Raw genomic sequence first — 20,016 nt, forward strand, 5'->3', positions numbered from 1 at the left:
CAATCCTCAGTCCTCAGTCCTCAAACCTCAATCCTCAACCCTCAGCCCTCATCCTCAATCCTCAATCCTCAATCTTCAGTCCACAATCCTCACTTCTCAATCCTAAATCCTCAATCCTCAGACCTCAAACATCAATACTCAACCATCAGTCCTCGTCCTCAATGCACAACCCTCAATCCTCAATCCTCAATCTTCAATCATCAATATTCATTCTTCAATCCTCAATCCTCAATCCTCAATCCTCAATCCTCAACCGTCAATGTTCAATCCGCAATACCCAATCCTCAATCTTCAATCCACAATCCTCAATCCCCAATCCTCAATCCTCAATGCTCAGCCCGCAAACCTCAATCCTGAATCCCCAATCCTGAATCCTCAATCTTCAGCCCTCAGTCCTCAACAATCAGTTGTCAATCCTCAATCCTCAATAGAATATCATCAATTCACAGCTTTCAATGCTGAATACTCAACCTGCAATCTTCAAATCTCTATCCACAAACATCAATTCTCATCACTCAACCCTCAACACTCAGTCCCCAATCCTCAACTTTCAATCCTCAATCCTCAACACTCAGTCCCCAACCCTCAATCGTCAACCCTGAATACTCAATATTCAATCCTCTATCCTCAATCCTCAATCCTCAATCCTCAATCGTCAGTCGTCAATCCTCAATACTCAATCTTCAATCCTCAATCCTCAATCCTCAATCCTCAATCCTCAATTTTCAATCCTCAATAACCAATCCTCAATCTTCAATCCTCAATCCTCAATCCCCAATTCTCGTTCCTCAATCCTCAACCCTCAATCGTCAATTCTCAATCCTCAATCCTCAGTCCTCAGTCCTCAATAAACAATCTTCAATCCTCAATCCTCAATCCTCAATCCTCAATCCTCATTCTACAATCCTCAATACCCAATCCTCAATCTTCAATCCTCAATCCTCAATGCTCAATTCTCAACCCTTAATCCTCAGTTCTCAGTCCTCAAACCTCAATCCTCAATCCTCAATCCTCAACCCTCAATCTTCAATCCTCAACACTCAAACTTCAATCGTCAATCCTCAATACTCAATCCTCAATCCTCAATCCTCAATCGACAGTCTTCAATCCTCAATACTCAATCTTCAATCCTCAGTCCTCAGTCCTCAATTCTCAATCCTCAATCCTCAATCCTCAATCCTCAATCCTCAATCCTCAATCCTCAATCCTCGGTCCTCAATCGTCAGTCTTCAGTCCTCAATGCTCAATCATCAATCCTCAATCCTCAATCCTCAATCCTCAGTCCTCAGTCCTCAAACCTCAATCCTCAACCCTCAGCCCTCATCCTCAATCCTCAATCCTCAATCTTCAATCCACAATCCTCACTTCTCAATCCTCAATCCTCAATCCTCAGACCTCAAACATCAATACTCAACCCTCAGTCCTCGTCCTCAATGCACAACCCTCAATCCTCAATCCTCAATCTTCAATCATCAATATTCATTCTTCAATCCTCAATCCTCAACCCTCAATCCTCAATCCTCAACCGTCAATGTTCAAACCGCAATACCCAATCCTCAATCTTCAATACTCAATCTTCAATCCTCAATCCACAATCCTCAATGCTCAGCCCGCAAACCTCAATCCTGAATCCCCAATCCTGAATCCTCAATCTTCAGCCCTCAGTCCTCAACAATCAGTTGTCAATCCTCAATCCTCAATAGAATATCATCAATTCACAGCTTTCAATACTCAATACTCAACCTGCAATCTTCAAATCTCTATCCACAAACATCAATTCTCATCACTCAACCCTCAACACTCAGTCCCCAATCCTCAACCTTCAATCCTCAATCCTCAACACTCAGTCCCCAACCCTCAATCTTCAACCCTCAATACTCAATCTTCAATCCTCTATCCTCAATCCTCGATCCTCAATCCTCAATCCTCAACCCGCAGCCCTCATACTCAATCCTCAATCCTCAATCCTCAATCCTCAATGTTCACTCCGCGATACCCAATCCTCAATGTTCAATCCTCAATACTCAATCCTCAATCTTCAATCCTCAATCCTCAATCCTCAATCCTCAATCCCCAATCTTCAATCCTCAATTCCCGATCCTCAACCTTCAATCCTCAATCCACAATTCTCAATCCCCAATCTTCAATACTCAATAACCAATCCTCAATCTTCAATCCTCAATCCTCAATCCTCAATTCTCGATCCTCAATCCTCAATCCTCAATCGTCAATTCTCAATCCTCAATCCTCAGTCCTCAGTCCTCAATACACAATCTTCAATCCTCAATCCTCAATCCTGAATCCTCAATCCTCATTCTTCAATCCTCAATACCCAATCCTCAATCTTCAATCCTCAATCCTCAATCCTCAATACTCAATCCTCAATCCTCAGTCATCAAACCTCAATCCTGAGTCCTCAATCCTGAATCCTCAATTTTCAGCCCTCAGTCGTCAACAATCAGTTGTCAATCCTCAATCCTCAATAGAATATCATCAATTCACAGCTTTCAATACTCAATACTCAACCTGCAATCTTCAAATCTCTATTCACAAACATCAATTCTCATCACTCAACCCTCAACACTCAGTCCCCAATCCTCAATCTTCAATCCTCAATCCTCTACACTCAGTCCCCAATCCTCAATCTTCATTCCTCAATACTCAATCTTCAATCCTCAATCCTCAATACTCGATCCTCAATCCTCAATCCTCAACCGTCAATCTCCAATCCTGAATACTCAATCTTCAATCCTCAATCCTCAATACTCAATCCTCAATCCTCAATCTTTAATCATCAATATTCATTCTTCAATCCTCAATCCCCAATCCTCAATCCTCAATCCTCAACCGTCAATGTTCAATCTGCAATACCCAATCCTCAATCTTCAATCCTCAATCCTCAATCCTCAATCCTCAATCCTCAATGCTCAGCCCGCAAACCTCAATCCTGAATCCCCAATCCTGAATCCTCAATCTTCAGCCCTCAGTCCTCAACAATCAGTTGTCAATCCTCAATCCTCAATAGAATATCATCAATTCACAGCTTTCAATACTCAATACTCAACCTGCAATCTTCAAATCGCTATCCACAATCATCAATTCTCATCACTCAACCCTCAACACTCAGTCCCCAATCCTCAACCTTCAATCCTCAATCCTCAACACTCAGTCCCCAACCCTCAATCTTCAACCCTCAATACTCAATCTTCAATCCTCTATCCTCAATCCTCGATCCTCAATCCTCAATCCTCAACCCGCAGCCCTCATACTCAATCCCCAATCCTCAATCCTCAATCCTCATTCTTCAATCCTCAATACCCAATCCTGAATCTTCAATCCTCAATCCTCAATGCTCAATTCTCAACCCTCAATCCTCAGTCCTCAGTCCTCAAACCTCAATCCTCAATCCTCAATCCTCAATCCTCAATCCTCAATCCTCAATCTTCGATCCTCAACACTCAAACTTCAGTCGTCAATCCTCAATACTCAATTCTCAGTCCTCAATCCTCAATCGACAGTCTTCAATCCTCAATACTCAATCTTCAATCCTCAAACCTCAATCCTCAATCCTCAATCCTGAGTCCTCAATCCTCAATCGTCAGTCTTCAATCCTCAATACTCAATCTTCAATCCCCAATCCTCAATCCTCAATCCTCAATCCTCATTCTTCAATCCTCAATACCCAATCTTCAATCTTCAATCATCAATCCTCAATCCTCAATTCTCAATCCTCAATCCTAAGTCCTCAGTCCTCAAACCTCAATCCTCAACCCTCAGCCCTCATCCTCAATCCTCAATCCTCAATCTTCAATCCTCAATCCTCAATCCTCAATACTCAATCTTCAATCCTCAATCCTCAGTCCTCAGTCCTCAAACCTCAATTCTGAATCCTCAATCCTGAATCATTAATCTTCAATCCTCAATCCCCAATCCTCAATCTTCAATCCTCAATCCTCAATCCTCAATCCTCAATCCTCAATCTTCAATCCTCGATCCTCAATCCTCAATCCTCAGTCCCAAATACTCAATCCTCAATCCATAATCCTCAACCCTCAATCTTCAATACTCAATACTCAATCTTCAACCCTCAATCCTCAATCCTCAGTTCTCAATCCTCAATCTTCAATCCTCAATACTCAATCTTCAATCCTCAATCCTCAATCCTCAATCCTCAATCCTGAATCCTCAATCCTCAATCTTCAATCCTCAATACTCAATCTGCAATCCTCAATCCTCAATCCTCAATCCTCAATCCTCATTCTTCAATCCTCAATACCGAATCCTCAATCTTCAATCCTCAATCCTCAATCCTCAATTCTCAGTACTCAATCTTCAATCATCAATATTCAATCTTCAATCCTCAATTTCTCAATCCTCAACCCTCAACCCTCAGCCCTCAATGTTCAATCCGCAATAACTAATCCACAATCTTCAATACTCAATCCTCAATCCTCAATCCTCAATCCTCAATCCTCAATCCTCAGCCCTCAAACCTCAATCATGAATCCTCAATCCTGAATCCTCGATCTTCAGCTCTCAGTCCTCAACTATCAGTTGTCAATCCTTAATTCTCAATAGAATATCATCAATTCACAGCTTTCAATACTCAATACTCAACCTGCAATCTTCAAATCTCTATCCACAAACATCAATTCTCATCACTCAACCCTCAACACTCAGTCCCCAATCCTCAACCTTCAATCCTCAATCCTCAACACTCAGTCCCCAACCCTCAATCTTCAACCCTCAATACTCAATCTTCAATCCTCTGTCCTCAATCCTCGATCCTCAATCCTCAATCCTCAACCCGCAGCCCTGATACTCAATCCTCAATCCTCAATCCTCAAACCTCAATGTTCAACCCGCGATACCCAATCCTCAATGTTCAATCCTCAATACTCAATCCTCAATCCTCAATCCTCAATCCTCAATCCTCAATCCCCAATCTTCAATCCTCAATTCCCGATCCTCAACCTTCAATCCTCAATCCTCAATTCTCAATCCTCAATCTTCAATCCTCAATAACCAATCCTCAATCTTCAATCCTCAATCCTCAATCCTCAATTCTCGATCCTCAATCCTCAATCCTCAATCGTCAATTCTCAATCCTCAATCCTCAGTCCTCAGTCCTCAATACACAATCTTCAATCCTCAATCCTCAATCCTCAATCCTCAATCCTCATTCTTCAATCCTCAATACCCAATCCTCAATCTTCAATCCTCAATCCTCAATCCTCAATACTCAATCCTCAATCCTCAATACTCAATCCTCAATCCTCAGTCATCAAACCTCAATCCTGAGTCCTCAATCCTGAATCCTCAATGTTGGGCCCTCAGTCCTCAACAATCAGTAGTCAATCCTCAATCCTCAATAGAATATCCTCAGTTCAGAGTTTTCAATACGCAATACTCAATCTGCAATCTTCAAATCTCTATCCACAAACATCAATTCTCATCACTCAACCCTCAACACACAGTCCCCAATCCTCAATCATCAATTCTCAATCCTCAGTCCTCAATCCTCAATCCTCAATCTTCAATCCTCAATACTCAATCTTCAATCCTCAATCCTCAATCCTCAACCCTCAATCTTCATTCCTCAATCCTCAATCCTCAATCCTCAATCCTCATTCTTCAATCCTCAATACCCAATCCTCAATCTTCAATCCTCAATCCTCAATACCCAATTCTCAATATTCAATCCTCAGTACCGAATCCTCAATCCTCAATCCTGAATCCTCAATCCTGAATTCTCAATCCTCAATCCTCAGTCCTCAGTCCTCAATCCTCAATCCTCAACCCTCAGCCCTCATCCTCAATCCTCAATCCTCAATCCTCAATCCTCAATCCTCAATCTTCAATCCTCAATACTCTAACTTCAATCCTCAATACTCAATCCTCTATCCTCAATCCTCAATCGTCAGACTTCAATCCTCAATACTCAATCTTCAATCCTCAAACCTCAATCCTCAATCCTCAATCCTCAATCCTCAATCCTCAATCATCAGTCTTCAATCCTCAATACTCAATCTTCAATGCTCAATCCTCAATCCTCAATCCTCAATCCTCATTCTTCAATCCTCAATATCCAATCTTCAATCTTCAATCATCAATCCTCAATCCTCGATTCTCAATCCTCAATCCTCAATCTTCAATCCTCAATCCTCAATCCTCAATACTCAATCCTCAATCCTCAACTTTCAAGCCTCAATACTCAATCTGCAATCCTCCATCCTCAATACCTCAATCCTCAATCCTCATCCTTCAATCCTCAGTTCCGAATCCACAATCTTCAATCCTGAATCCTCAATCCTCAATTCTCAATCCTGAATCCTCAATCCTGAGTCCTCGATCTTCAGCCCTCAGTCCTCAACAATCAGTTGTCAATCCCCAATCCTCAATAGAATATCCTCAATTCACAGTTTTCAATACTCATTACTCAATCTGCAATCTTCAGATCTTTATCCACAAACATCAATTCTCATCACTCAACCCTCAATACTCAGTCCCAAATCCTCAAGCTTCAAACCTGAATCCTCAATCCTCAATCATCAATCCTCAATCTTCAATCCTCAATACTCAATCTTCAATCCTCAGCCCTCAATCCTCAATCCTCAATCACCAATTCTCAATCCTCAATCCTCAATCCTCAATCGTCAATCTTCAATCCTCAATCCTCAGTCCTCAATCCTCAGTCCCCAAACCTCAATCCTCAATCTTCAATCCTCAATCCTCAATCCCCAATCCTCAATCTTCATTCCTCAATCCTCAATCCTCAATCCTCAATCCTCATTTTTCAATCCTCAATACACAATCCTCAATCCTCAATACCCAATCTTCAATCCTCAATCATCAATCCTCAATCCTCAATTCTCAATCCTCAATCCTCAGTCCTCAGTCCTCAAACCTCAATCCTCAACCTTCAGCCCTCATCCTCAATCCTCAATCCTCAATCCTCAATCCTCAATCTTCAAACCTCAATACTCAATCTTCAATCCTCAATCCTCAGTCCTCAATCCTCAATTCTGAATCCTCAATCCTGAATCCTCAATCTTCGGCCCTCAGTCCTCAACAATCAGTTGTCAATCCTCAATTCTCTATAGAATATCCTCAATTCACAGATTTCAATACTCAATACTCAACCTGCAATCTTCAAACCTCCATCCACAAACATCAATTCTCATCATTCAACCCTCAACACTCAGTCCCCAATATTCAATCCTCAATCGTCAATCCTCAATCCTCAATCGTCAACCTTCAATCCTCAATACTCAATATTCAATCCTCATTCCTCAATCCTCAATCCACAATCCTCATTCTTCCATTCTCAATACCCAATGCTCAATCTTCAATCCTCAATCCTCAATCCTCGATTCTCAATCCTCAATCCTCAGTCCTCAGTCCTCAAACCTCAATCCTCAACCCTCGGCCCTCATCGTCAATCCTCAATCCTCAATCCTCAATCCTCGATATTCAATCCTCAATACTCGATCTTCAATCCTCAATCCTCAATTCTCAATCCTCAACCGCCAATCCTCAATCCTCAAGCCTCAATCCTCAATCCTCAATCGTCAGTCTTCAATCTTCAATACTCAATCTTCAATCCTCAATCCTCAATCCTCAATCCTCAATCCTCATTCTTCAATCATCAATACCCAATCCTCAATCTTTAATCCTCAAACCTCAATCCTCAATTCTCAATCCTCAATCCTCAGTCCTCAGTCCTCAAACCTCAATCCTCAACCCTCAGCCCTCATCCTCAATCCTCAATCCTCAATCCTCAATCCTCAATCTTCAATCCTCAATACTCAAACTTCAATCCACAATCCTCAATACTCAATCCTCAATCCTCAATCCTCCATCGTCAGCCTTCAATCCTCAATACTCAATCTTCAATCCCCAATCCTCAATACCCAATCTTCAATCTTCAATCATCAATCCTCAATCCTCGATTCTCAATCCTCAATCCTCAGTCCTCAGTCCTCAAACCTCAATCCTCAACCCTCAGCCCTCATCCTCAATCCTCAATCCTGAATCTTCAATCCTCAATCCTCAAACCTCAATACTCAATCTTCAATCCTCAATCCTCAGTCCTCAAACCTAAATTCTGAATCCTCAATCCTGAATCCTCAATCTTCAATCCTCAATCCCCAATCCTCAATCTTCAATCCTCAATCCTCAATCCTCAATACTCAATCCTCAATCCTCAATCCTCAGCCCTCAAACCTCAATCCTGAATCCTCAATCCTGAATCCTCAATCTTCAGCCCTCAGTCGTCAACAATCAGTTGTCAATCCTCAATCCTCAATAGAATATCAACAATTCACAGCTTTCAACACTCAATACTCAACCTGCAATCTTCAAATCTCTATTCACAAACATCAATTCTCATCACTCAACCCTCAACACTCAGTCCCCAATCCTCAATCTTCAATCCTCAATCCTCTACACTCAGTCCCCAATCCTCAATCTTCATTCCTCAATACTCAATCTTCAATCCTCAATCCTCAATACTCGATCCTCAATCCTCAATCCTCAATCGTCAATCTCCAATCCTGAATACTCAATCTTCAATCCTCAATCCTCAATCCTCAATCTTCAATCATCAATATTCATTCTTCAATCCTCAATCCTCAATCCTCAATCCTCAATCCTCAACCGTCAATGTTCAATCCGCAATACCCAATCCTCAATCTTCAATCCTCAATCCTCAATCCTCAATCCTCAATCCTCAATGCTCAGCCCGCAAACCTCAATCCTGAATCCCCAATCCTGAATCCTCAATCTTCAGCCCTCAGTCCTCAACAATCAGTTGTCAATCCTCAATCCTCAATAGAATATCATCAATTCGCAGCTTTCAATACTCAATACTCAACCTGCAATCTTCAAATCGCTATCCACAAACATCAATTCTCATCACTCAACCCTCAACACTCAGTCCCCAATCCTCAACCTTCAATCCTCAATCCTCAACACTCAGTCCCCAACCCTCAATCATCAACCCTCAATACTCAATCTTCAATCCTCTATCCTCAATCCTCGATCCTCAATCCTCAATCCTCAACCCGCAGGCCTCATACTCAATCCTCAATCCTCAATCCTCAATCCTCAATGTTCAATCCGCGATACCCAATCCTCAATGTTCAATCCTCAATACTCAATCCTCAATCCTCAATCCTCAATCCTCAATCCTCAATCCTCAATCCCCAATCTTCAATCCTCAATTCCCGATCCTCAACCTTCAATCCTCAATCCTCAATTCTCAATCCTCAATCTTCAATCCTCAATAACCAATCCTCAATCTTCAATCCTCAATCCTCAATCCTCAATTCTCGATCCTCAATCCTCAATCCTCAATCGTCAATTCTCAATCCTCAATCCTCAGTCCTCAGTCCTCAATACACAATCTTCAATCCTCAATCCTCAATCCTCAATCCTCAATCCTCAATCCTCATTCTTCAATCCTCAATACCCAATCCTCAATCTTCAATCCTCAATCCTCAATCCTCAATACTCAATCCTCAATCGTCAGTCATCAAACCTCAATCCTGAGTCCTCAATCCTGAATCCTCAATCTTGGGCCCTCAGTCCTCAACAATCAGTAGTCAATCCTCAATCCTCAATAGAATATCCTCAGTTCAGAGTTTTCAATACGCAATACTCAATCTGCAATCTTCAAATCTCTATCCACAAACATCAATTCTCATCACTCAACCCTCAACACACAGTCCCCAATCCTCAATCATCAATCCTCAATCCTCAGTCCTCAATCCTCAATCCTCAATCTTCAATCCTCAATACTCAATCTTCAATCCTCAATCCTCAATCCTCAACCCTCAATCTTCATTCCTCAAACCTCAATCCTCAATCCTCAATCCTCATTCTTCAATCCTCAATACCCAATCCTCAATCTTCAATCCTCAATCCTCAATACCCAATTCTCAATCTTCAATCCTCAGTACCGAATCCTCAATCCTCAATCCTGAATCCTCAATCCTGAATTCTCAATCCTCAATCCTCAGTCCTCAGTCCTCAATCCTCAATCCTCAATCCTCAGCCCTCATTCTCAATCCTCAATCCTCAATCCTCAATCCTCAATCTTCAATCCTCAATACTCTAACTTCAATCCTCAATCCTCAATACTCAATCCTCTATCCTCAATCCTCAATCGTCAGACTTCAATCCTCAATACTCAATCTTCAATCCTCAAACCTCAATCCTCAATCCTCAATCCTCAATCCTCAATCCTCAATCGTCAGTCTTCAATCCTCAATACTCAATCTTCAATGCTCAATCCTCAATCCTCAATCCTCAATCCTCATTCTTCAATCCTCAATACCCAATCTTCAATCTTCAATCATCAATCCTCAATCCTCGATTCTCAATCCTCAATCCTCAATCTTCAATCCTCAATCCTCAATCCTCAATACTCAATCCTCAATCCTCAACTTTCAAGCCTCAATACTCAATCTGCAATCCTCAATCCTCAATACCTCAATCCTCAATCCTCATTCTTCAATCCTCAGTTCCGAATCCTCAATCTTCAATCCTGAATCCTCAATCCTCAATTCTCAATCCTGAATCCTCAATCCTGAGTCCTCAATCTTCAGCCCTCAGTCCTCAACAATCAGTTGTCAATCGCCAATCCTCAATAGAATATCCTCAATTCACAGTTTTCAATACTCATTACTCAATCTGCAATCTTCAGATCTCTATCCACAAACATCAATTCTCATCACTCAACCCTCAATACTCAGTTCCCAATCCTCAAGCTTCAAACCTAAATCCTAAATCATCAATCCTCAATCTTCAATCCTCAATACTCAATCTTCAATCCTCAACCCTCAATCCTCAATCCTCAATCACCAATCCTCAATCCTCAATCCTCAATCCACAATCGTCAATCTTCAATCCTCAATCCTCAATCCTCAATCCTCAGTCCCCAAACCTCAATCCTCAATCTTCAATCCTCAATCCTCAATCCCCAATCCTCAATCTTCATTCCTCAATCCTCAATCCTCAATCCTCAATCCTCATTTTTCAATCCTCAATACACAATCCTCAATCCTCAATACCCAATCTTCAATCCTCAATCATCAATCCTCGATCCTCAATTCTCAATCCTCAATCCTCAGTCCTCAGTCCTCAAACCTCAATCCTCAACCTTCAGCCCTCATCCTCAATCCTCAATCCTCAATCCTCAATCCTCAATCTTCAAACCTCAATACTCAATCTTCAATCCTCAATCCTCAGTCCTCAAACCTCAATTCTGAATCCTCAATCCTGAATCCTCAATCTTCGGCCCTCAGTCCTCAACAATCAGATGTCAATCCTCAATTCTCTATAGAATATCCTCAATTCACAGATTTCAATACTCAATACTCAACCTGCAATCTTCAAACCTCCATCCACAAACATCAATTCTCATCATTCAACCCTCAACACTCAGTCCCCAATATTCAAACCTCAATCGTCAATCCTCAATCCTCAATCGTCAACCTTCAATCCTCAATACTCAATATTCAATCCTCATTCCTCAATCCTCTATCCACAATCCTCATTCTTCCATTCTCAATACCCAATACTCAATCTTCAATCCTCAATCCTCAATCCTCGATTCTCAATCCTCAATCCTCAGTCCTCAATCCTCGATATTCAATCCTCAATACTCGATCTTCAATCCTCAATCCTCAATTCTCAATCCTCAACCTTCAATCCTCAAGCCTCAATCCTCAATCCTCAATCGTCAGTCTTCAATCTTCAATACTCAATCTTCAATCCTCAATCCTCAATCCTCAATCCTCAATCCTCATTCTTCAATCATCAATACCCAATCCTCAATCTTTAATCCTCAAACCTCAATCCTCAATTCTCAATCATCAATCCTCAGTCCTCAGTCCTCAAACCTCAATCCTCAACCCTCAGCCCTCATCCTCAATCCTCAATCCTCAATCCTCAATCCTCAATCTTCAATCCTCAATACTCATACTTCAATCCTCAATCCTCAATACTCAATCCTCAATCCTCAATCCTCAATCGTCAGCCTTCAATCCTCAATACTCAATCTTCAATCCCCAATCCTCAATACCCAATCTTCAATCTTCAATCATCAATCCTCAATCCTCGATTCTCAATCCTCAATCCTCAGTCCTCAGTCCTCAAACCTCAATCCTCAACCCTCAGCCCTCATCCTCAATCCTCAATCCTCAATCTTCAATCCTCAACCCTCAAACCTCAATACTCAATCTTCAATCCTCAATCCTCAGTCCTCAAACCTCAATTCTGAATCCTCAATCCTGAATCCTCAATCTTCAATCCTCAATCCCCAATCCTCAATCTTCAATCCTCAATCCTCAATCCTCAATCCTCAATCCTCAATCTTCAATCCTCGATCCTCAATCCTCCATCCTCAGTCCCAAATCCTCAATCTTCAATCCTCAATCCTCAACCATCAATCTTCAGTCCTCAATACTCAGTCTTCAATCCTCAATCCTCAATCCTCAATCCTCAATCCTCATTCTTCAATCCTCAATAACCAATCCTCAATCTTCAATCCTCAATCCTCAATCCTGAATTCTCAATCCTCAATCCTGGATCCTCAGACCTCAAACATCTATACTCAACCCTCAGTCCTCGTCCTCAATCCACAACCATCAGTCCTCAATCCTCAATCTTCAATCATCAATATACAATCTTCAATCCTCAGTCCTCAATCCTCAATACTCAATCCTCAACCGTCAATGTTCAATCCGCAATACCCAATCCTCAATCGTCAATCCTCAATCCTCAATCCTCAGTCCTCAATCCTCAATCCTCAATCCTCAGCCCTCAAACCTCAATCCTGAATCCTCAATCCTGAATCCTCAATCTTCAGCCCTCAGTCGTCAACAGTCAGTTGTCAATCCTCAATCCTCAATAGAATATCATCAATTCACAGCTTTCAATACTCAATACTCAACCTGCAATCTTCAAATCTCTATTCACAAACATCAATTCTCATCACACAACCCTCAACACTCAGTCCCCAATCCTCAATCTTCAATCCTCAATCCTCTACGCTCAGTCCCCAATCCTCAATCCTCAATCCTCAATACTCGATCCTCAATCCTCAATCCTCAATCGTCAATCTCCAATCCTGAATACTCAATCTTCAATCCTCAATCCTCAATACTCAATCCTCAATCCTCATTCTTCAATCCTCAATACCCAATCCTCAATCTTCAATCCTCAATCCTCAATCCTGAACTCTCAATCCTCAATCCTCAGTCCTCAGTCCTCAAACCTCAATCCTCAACCCTCAGGCCTCATCCTCAATCCTCAATCGTCAATCCTCAATCCTCAATCTTCAATCCTCAATACTCAAACTTCAATCCTGAATCTTCAATCCTCAATCCTCAATCCTCAATACTCAATCCTCATTCTTCAATCCTCAATACCCAATCCTCAATCTTCAATCCTCAATCCTCAATCCTGAATTCTCAATCCTCAATCCTCGATCCTCAGACCTCAAACATCTATACTCAACCCTCAGTCCTCGTCCTCAATCCACAACCATCAGTCCTCAATCCTCAATCTTCAGTCATCAATATTCAATCCTCAATCCTCAGTCCTCAATCCTCAATCCTCAATCCTCAACCGTCAATGTTCAATCCGCAATGCTCAATCCTCAATCGTCAATCCTCAATCCTCAATCCTCAATCCTCAATCCTCAGCCCTCAGTCCTCAAACCTCAATCCTCAACCCTCAGCCCTCATCCTCAATCCTCAATCCTCAATCCTCAATCCTCAATCCTCAATCTTCAATCCTCAATACTCAATCTTCAATCCTCAATCCTCAGTGGTCAAACCTCAATTCCGAATCCTCAATCATGAATCCTCAATCTTTGGCCCTCAGTCCTCAACAATCAGTTGTCAATCCTCAATCCTCATTAGAATATCCTCAGTTCAGAGCCTTCAATACGCAATACTCAATCTGCAATCTTCAAATCTCTATCCACAAACATCAATTCTCATCACTCAAGCCTCAACACTCAGTCCCAAATCCGCAATCTTCAATCCTCAATCCTCAATCCTCAATCCTCAATACTCAATCTTCAATCCTCAATACTCAATCTTCAATACTCATTCCTCAATCCTCAGTCCTCAATCCTCAGTCCTCAAACCTCAATTCTGAATCCTCAATCCTCAGTCCTCAATCTTCAATCCTCAATCCCCAATCCTCAATCTTCAATCCTCAATCCCCAATCCTCAATCCGCAATCCTCAGTCCCAAATCCTCAATCTTCAATCCATAATCCTCAACCCTCAACCTTCAATCCTCAATACTCAACTTTCAATCCTCAATCCTCAATCCCCAATCCTCAATCCTCAATCCTCAGTCCTCAAACCTCAATCCTGAATCCTCAATCCTGAATCCTCAATCTTCGGCCCTAAGTCCTCAACAATCAGTTGTGAATCCTCAATCCTCAATAGAATATTCTCAGTTCAGAGTTTTCAATACGCAATACTCAATCTGCTATCTTCAAATCTCTATCCACAAACATCAATTCTCATCACTCAACACTCAACACTCGGTCCCCAATCCTCAATCTTCAATCCTCAATCCCCAATCCTCAATCCTCAATCCTCAATCTTCAATCCTCAATACTCAAACTTCAATCCTCAATCCTCAATCCTCAATCCTCAATCTTCATTCCTCAATCCTTAATCCTCAATCCTCAATCCTCATACTTCAATCCTCAATACCCAATCCTCAATCTGCAATCCTCAATCCTCAATCCTCAATCCTCAATCCTCAATTCTCAATCCTCAATCCTCGATCTTCAGACCTCAAACATCAATACTCAAACCTCAGTCCTCGTCCTCAATCCACAAGCCTCATTCCCCAATCCTCAATCTTCAATCATCAATATACAATCTTCAGTCCTCAATCCTCGATACTCAATCCTCAATCCTCAATCCTCAATGTTCAATCCGCGAAACCCAATCCTCAATGTTCAATCCTCAATACTCAATCCTCAATCCTCAGTCCTCAATCCTCAATCCTCAATCCACAATCCTCAGTCCCCAAACCTCAATCCTCAATCTTCAATCCTCAATATTCAATCTTCAATCCTCATTCCTCAATACTCAATCCTCAATCCTCAATCCTCAATCCTCAATCTTCAATCCTCAATACCCAATCCTCAATCTTCAATCCTCAATCCTCAATCCTCAATTCTCAATTCTCAATCCTCAATCCTCAATCCTCAACCCTCAGTCCTCAAACTTCAATCCTCAACCCTCAGCCCTCATCCTCAATCCTCAATCCTCAATCCTCAATCGTCAATCTTCAATCCTCAATACTCAATGTTCAATCGTCAATCCTCCGTCGTCAAACCTCAATTCCGAATCCTCAATCCTGAATCCTCAATCTTCGGCCCTCAGTCCTCAACAATCAGTTGTCAATCCCCAATCATCAATAGAATATCTTCAGCTCACAGTTTTCAATACTCACTACTCAATCTGCAATCTTCAAATCTCTATCCACAAACATCAATTCTCATCACTCAAGCCTCAACGCTCAGTCCCAAATCCGCAATCTTCAATCCTCAATCCTCATTCCTCAATCCTCAATCCTTAATCTTCCATCCTCAATACTCAATTTTCAATCCTCAACCCTCAATCCTCAATCCTCAATCTTAATTCCTCAATCCTCAATCCTCAACCCTCTATCCTCATTCTTCAATCCTCAATACCCAATCCTCAATCTTCAATCCTCAATCCTCAATCCTCAATTCTCAATCCTCAATCCTCAGTCCTCAGTCCTCAAACCTCAATTCTGAATCCTCAATCATGAATCCTCAATCTTCAATCCTCAATCCCCAATACTCAATCTTCAATCCTCAATCCTCAATTCTCAATCCTCAATCCTCAATCCTCAATCCTCAATCCTCAATCCTCAATCCTCAATCCTCAATCCTCAATCGTCAGTCTTCAATCCTCAATACTCAGTCTTCAATCCTCAAACCTCATTCCTCAATCCTCAATCCTCATTCTTCAATCATCAATACCCAAACCTCAATCTTCAATCCTCAATCCTCAACCCTCAATTCTCAATCCTCAATCTTCAGTCCTCAGTCCTCAAACCTAAATCCTCAACCCTCAGCCCTCATCCTCAATCCTCAATCCTCAATCTTCAATCCTCAATCCTCAATCCTCAATACTCAATCGTCAATCCTGAATCCTCAGTCCTCAAACCTGAATTCTGAATCCTCAATCCTCAATCCTCAATCCTCAATCTTCAATCCTCGATCCTCAATCCTCAATCCTCAGTCCCAAATCCTCAATCTTCAATCCTCAATCCTCAACCATCAATCTTCAATCCTCAATACTCAATCTTCAATCCTCAATCCTCAATCCTCAATCCTCAATCCTCAATCCTCATTCTCCAATCCTCAATACCCAATCCTCAATCTTCAATCCTCAATCCTCAATCCTGAATTCTCAATCCTCAATCCTCAATCCTCAGACATCAAACATCTATACTCAACCCTCAGTCCTCGTCCTCAATCCACAACCATCAGTCCGCAATCCTCAATCTTCAATCATCAATATTCAATCTTCAATCCTCAATACCCAATACTCAATCTTCAATCCTCAATCCTCAAACCTCAATTCTCAAACCTCAATCCTCTATCCTCAGCCCTCAGTCCTCAAACCTCAATCCTCAACCCTCAGCCCTCATCCTCAATCCTCAATCCTCAATCCTCAATTCTCAATCTTCAATCCTCAATACCCAATCTTCAATCCTCAATCCTCAGTCGTCAAACCTCAATTCCGAATCCTCAATCCTGAATCCTCAATCTTCGGCCCTCAGTCCTCAACAATCAGTTGTCAATCCTCAATCCTCAATAGAATATCCTCAGTTCAGAGATTTCAACACGCAATACTCAATCTGCAATCTTCAAATCTCTATCCACAAACATCAATTCTCATCACTCAACCCTCAATACTCAGTCCCCAATCCTCAATCTTCAAACCTAAATCCTCAATCCTCAATCATCAATCCTCAATCTTCAATCCTCAATACTCAGTCTTCAATCCACAACCCTCAATCCTCAATCCTCAATCCTCAATCATCAATCCTCAATCCTCAATCCTCAATCCTCAATCGTCAATCTTCAATCCTCAATCCTCAATCCTCAATCCTCAGTCCCCAAACCTCAATCCCCAATCTTCAATCCTCAATACTCAATCTTCAATCCTCAATCCTCAATACTCAATCCTCAATCCTCAATCCTCTACTCGTCAGCCTTCAATCCTCAATACTCAATCTTCAATCCTCAATCCTCAATCCTCAATACTCAATCCTCAATCTTCAATCCTCAATACCCAATCCTCAATCTTCAATCCTCAATCCTCAATCCTCAATTCTCAATTCTCAAACCTCAATCCTCAATCCTCAGCCCTCAGTCCTCAAACCTCAATCCTCAACCCTCAGCCCTCATCCTCAGTCCTCAATCCTGAATCCTCAATCGTCAATCTTCAATCCTCAATACTCAATCTTCAATCCTCAATCCTCAGTCGTCAAACCTCGATTCCGAATCCTCAATCCTGAATCCTCAATCTTCGGCCCTCAGTCCTCAACAATCAGTTGTCAATCCCCAATCATCAATAGAATATCTTCAACTCACAGTTTTCAATAGTCACTACTCAATCTGCAATCTTCAAATCTCTATCCACAAACATCAATTCTCATCACTCAAGCCTCAACACTCAGTCCCAAATCCGCAATCTTCAATCCTCAATCCTCAATCCTCAATCCTCAATCCTTAATCGTCCATCCTCAATACTCAATCTTCAATCCTCAATCCGCAATCCTCAATCCTCAACCTTCATTCCTCAATCCTCAATCCTCAACCCTCAATCCTCATTCTTCAATCCTCAATACCCAATCCTCAATCTTCAATCCTCAATCCTCAATCCTCAATTCTCAATCCTCAATCCTCAGTCCTCAGTCCTCAAACCTCAATCCTCAGCCCTCAGCCCTCATCGTCAATCCTCAATCCTTAATCCTCAACCCTCAATCTTCAATGCTCAATACTCAATCTTCAATCCTCAATCCTCAATTCTCAATCATCAATACTCAATTCTCAATCGTCAATCCACAATCCCCAATCCTCAATCTTCTATCCTCAATCCTCAATCTTCAATCCTCAACCCTCAATCCTCATTCTTCAATCCTCAATACCCAATCCTCAATCTTCAATCCTCGATCCTCAATCCTCAATTCTCAACCCTCAACACTCAGTCCCTAATATTCAATCCTCAATCCTCAATCCTCAATTCTCAATCGTCAATCTTCAATCCTCAATACTCAATCTTCAATCCTCAATACCCAATCCTCAATCTTCAATCCTCAATCCTCAATCCTGAATTCTCAAACCTCAATCCTCAGTCCTCAGTCCTCAAACCTCAATCCTGAACCCTCAGCCCTCAACCTCAATCCTCAATCCTCAATCCTCAATCCTCTATCTTCAACCCTCGATACTCAAACTTGAATCCTCAATCCTCAATCCTCAATTCTCAATACTCAATCTTCAATCCTCAAAACCAATCCTCAATCTTCAATCCTCAATCCTCAATCCTCAATCCTCAATCCTCAATCCTCAATCGTCAGTCTTCATTCCTCAATAATCAATCTACAATCCTCAATCCTCAATCCTCAATTCTCAATACTCAATCTTCAATCCTCAATGACCAATCCTCAATCTTCAATCCTCAATCCTCAATCCTCAATTCTCGATCCTCAATCCTCAACCCTCAATCGTCAATTCTCAATCCTCAATCCTCAGCCCTCAGTCCTCAATACACAATCTTCAATCCTCAATCCTCAATCCTCAATCTTCAATCCTCATTCTTCAATCCTCACTACCCAATCCTCAATCTTCAATCCTCAATCCTCAATCCTCAACTCTCAGTCCTCAATCCTCAGTCCTCAGTCCTCAAACCTCAATCCTCAACCCTCAGCCCTCATCCTCAATCCTCAATCCTCAATCTTCAATCCTCAATCCTCAATCCTCAATACCCAATCTTCAATCCTCAATCCCCAATCCTCAATCTTCAATCCTCAATCCTCAATCCTCAATCCTCAATCCCCAATCTTCAATACTCAATACTCAATATTCAATCCTCTATTCTCATTCCTCAATCCTCAGTCCTCAATCCTCAATCTTCAATCCTCAATCCTCAATCCTCAATCCTCAATCCTCAATCCTCAATCCTCAATCGTCAGTCTTCAATCCTCAATACTCAGTCTTCAGTCCTCAAACCTCATTCCTCAATCCTCAATCCTCATTCTTCAATCATCAACACCCAAACCTCAATCTTCAATCCTCAATCCTCAGCCCTCAATTCTCAATCCTCAATCCTCAGTCCTCAGTCGTCAAACCTCAATCCTCAACCCTCAGCCCTCATCCTCAATCCTCAATCCTCAATCTTCAATCCTCAATCCTCAATCCTCAATACTCAATCTTCAATATTCAATCCTCAGTCCTCAAACCTCAATTCTGAATCCTCAATCCTCAATCCTCAATCCTCAATCTTCAATCCTCGATCCTCAATCCTCAATCCTCAGTCCCAAATCCTCAATCTTCAATCCTCAATCCTCAACCATCAATCTTCAATCCTCAATACTCAATCTTCAATCCTCAATCCTCAATCCTCAATCCTCAATCCTCAATCCTCATTCTTCAATCCTCAATACCCAATCCTCAATCTTCAATCCTCAATCCTCAATCCTGAATTCTCAATCCTCAATCCTCAATCCTCAGACCTCAAACATCTATACTCAATCCTCAATCCTCAATCCTCAATCCTCAATCTTCAATCCTCAATACCCAATACTCAATCTTCAATCCTCAATCCTCAAACCTCAATTCTCAAACCTCAATCCTCAATCCTCAGCCCTCAGTCCTCAAACCTCATTCCTCAACCCTCAGCCCTCATCCTCAATCCTCAATCCTCAATCCTCAATT

Source organism: Calliopsis andreniformis, unplaced genomic scaffold (assembly GCF_051401765.1).
Source record: "Calliopsis andreniformis isolate RMS-2024a unplaced genomic scaffold, iyCalAndr_principal scaffold0059, whole genome shotgun sequence".
Classification (NCBI taxonomy): Eukaryota; Metazoa; Arthropoda; class Insecta; order Hymenoptera; family Andrenidae; genus Calliopsis; species Calliopsis andreniformis.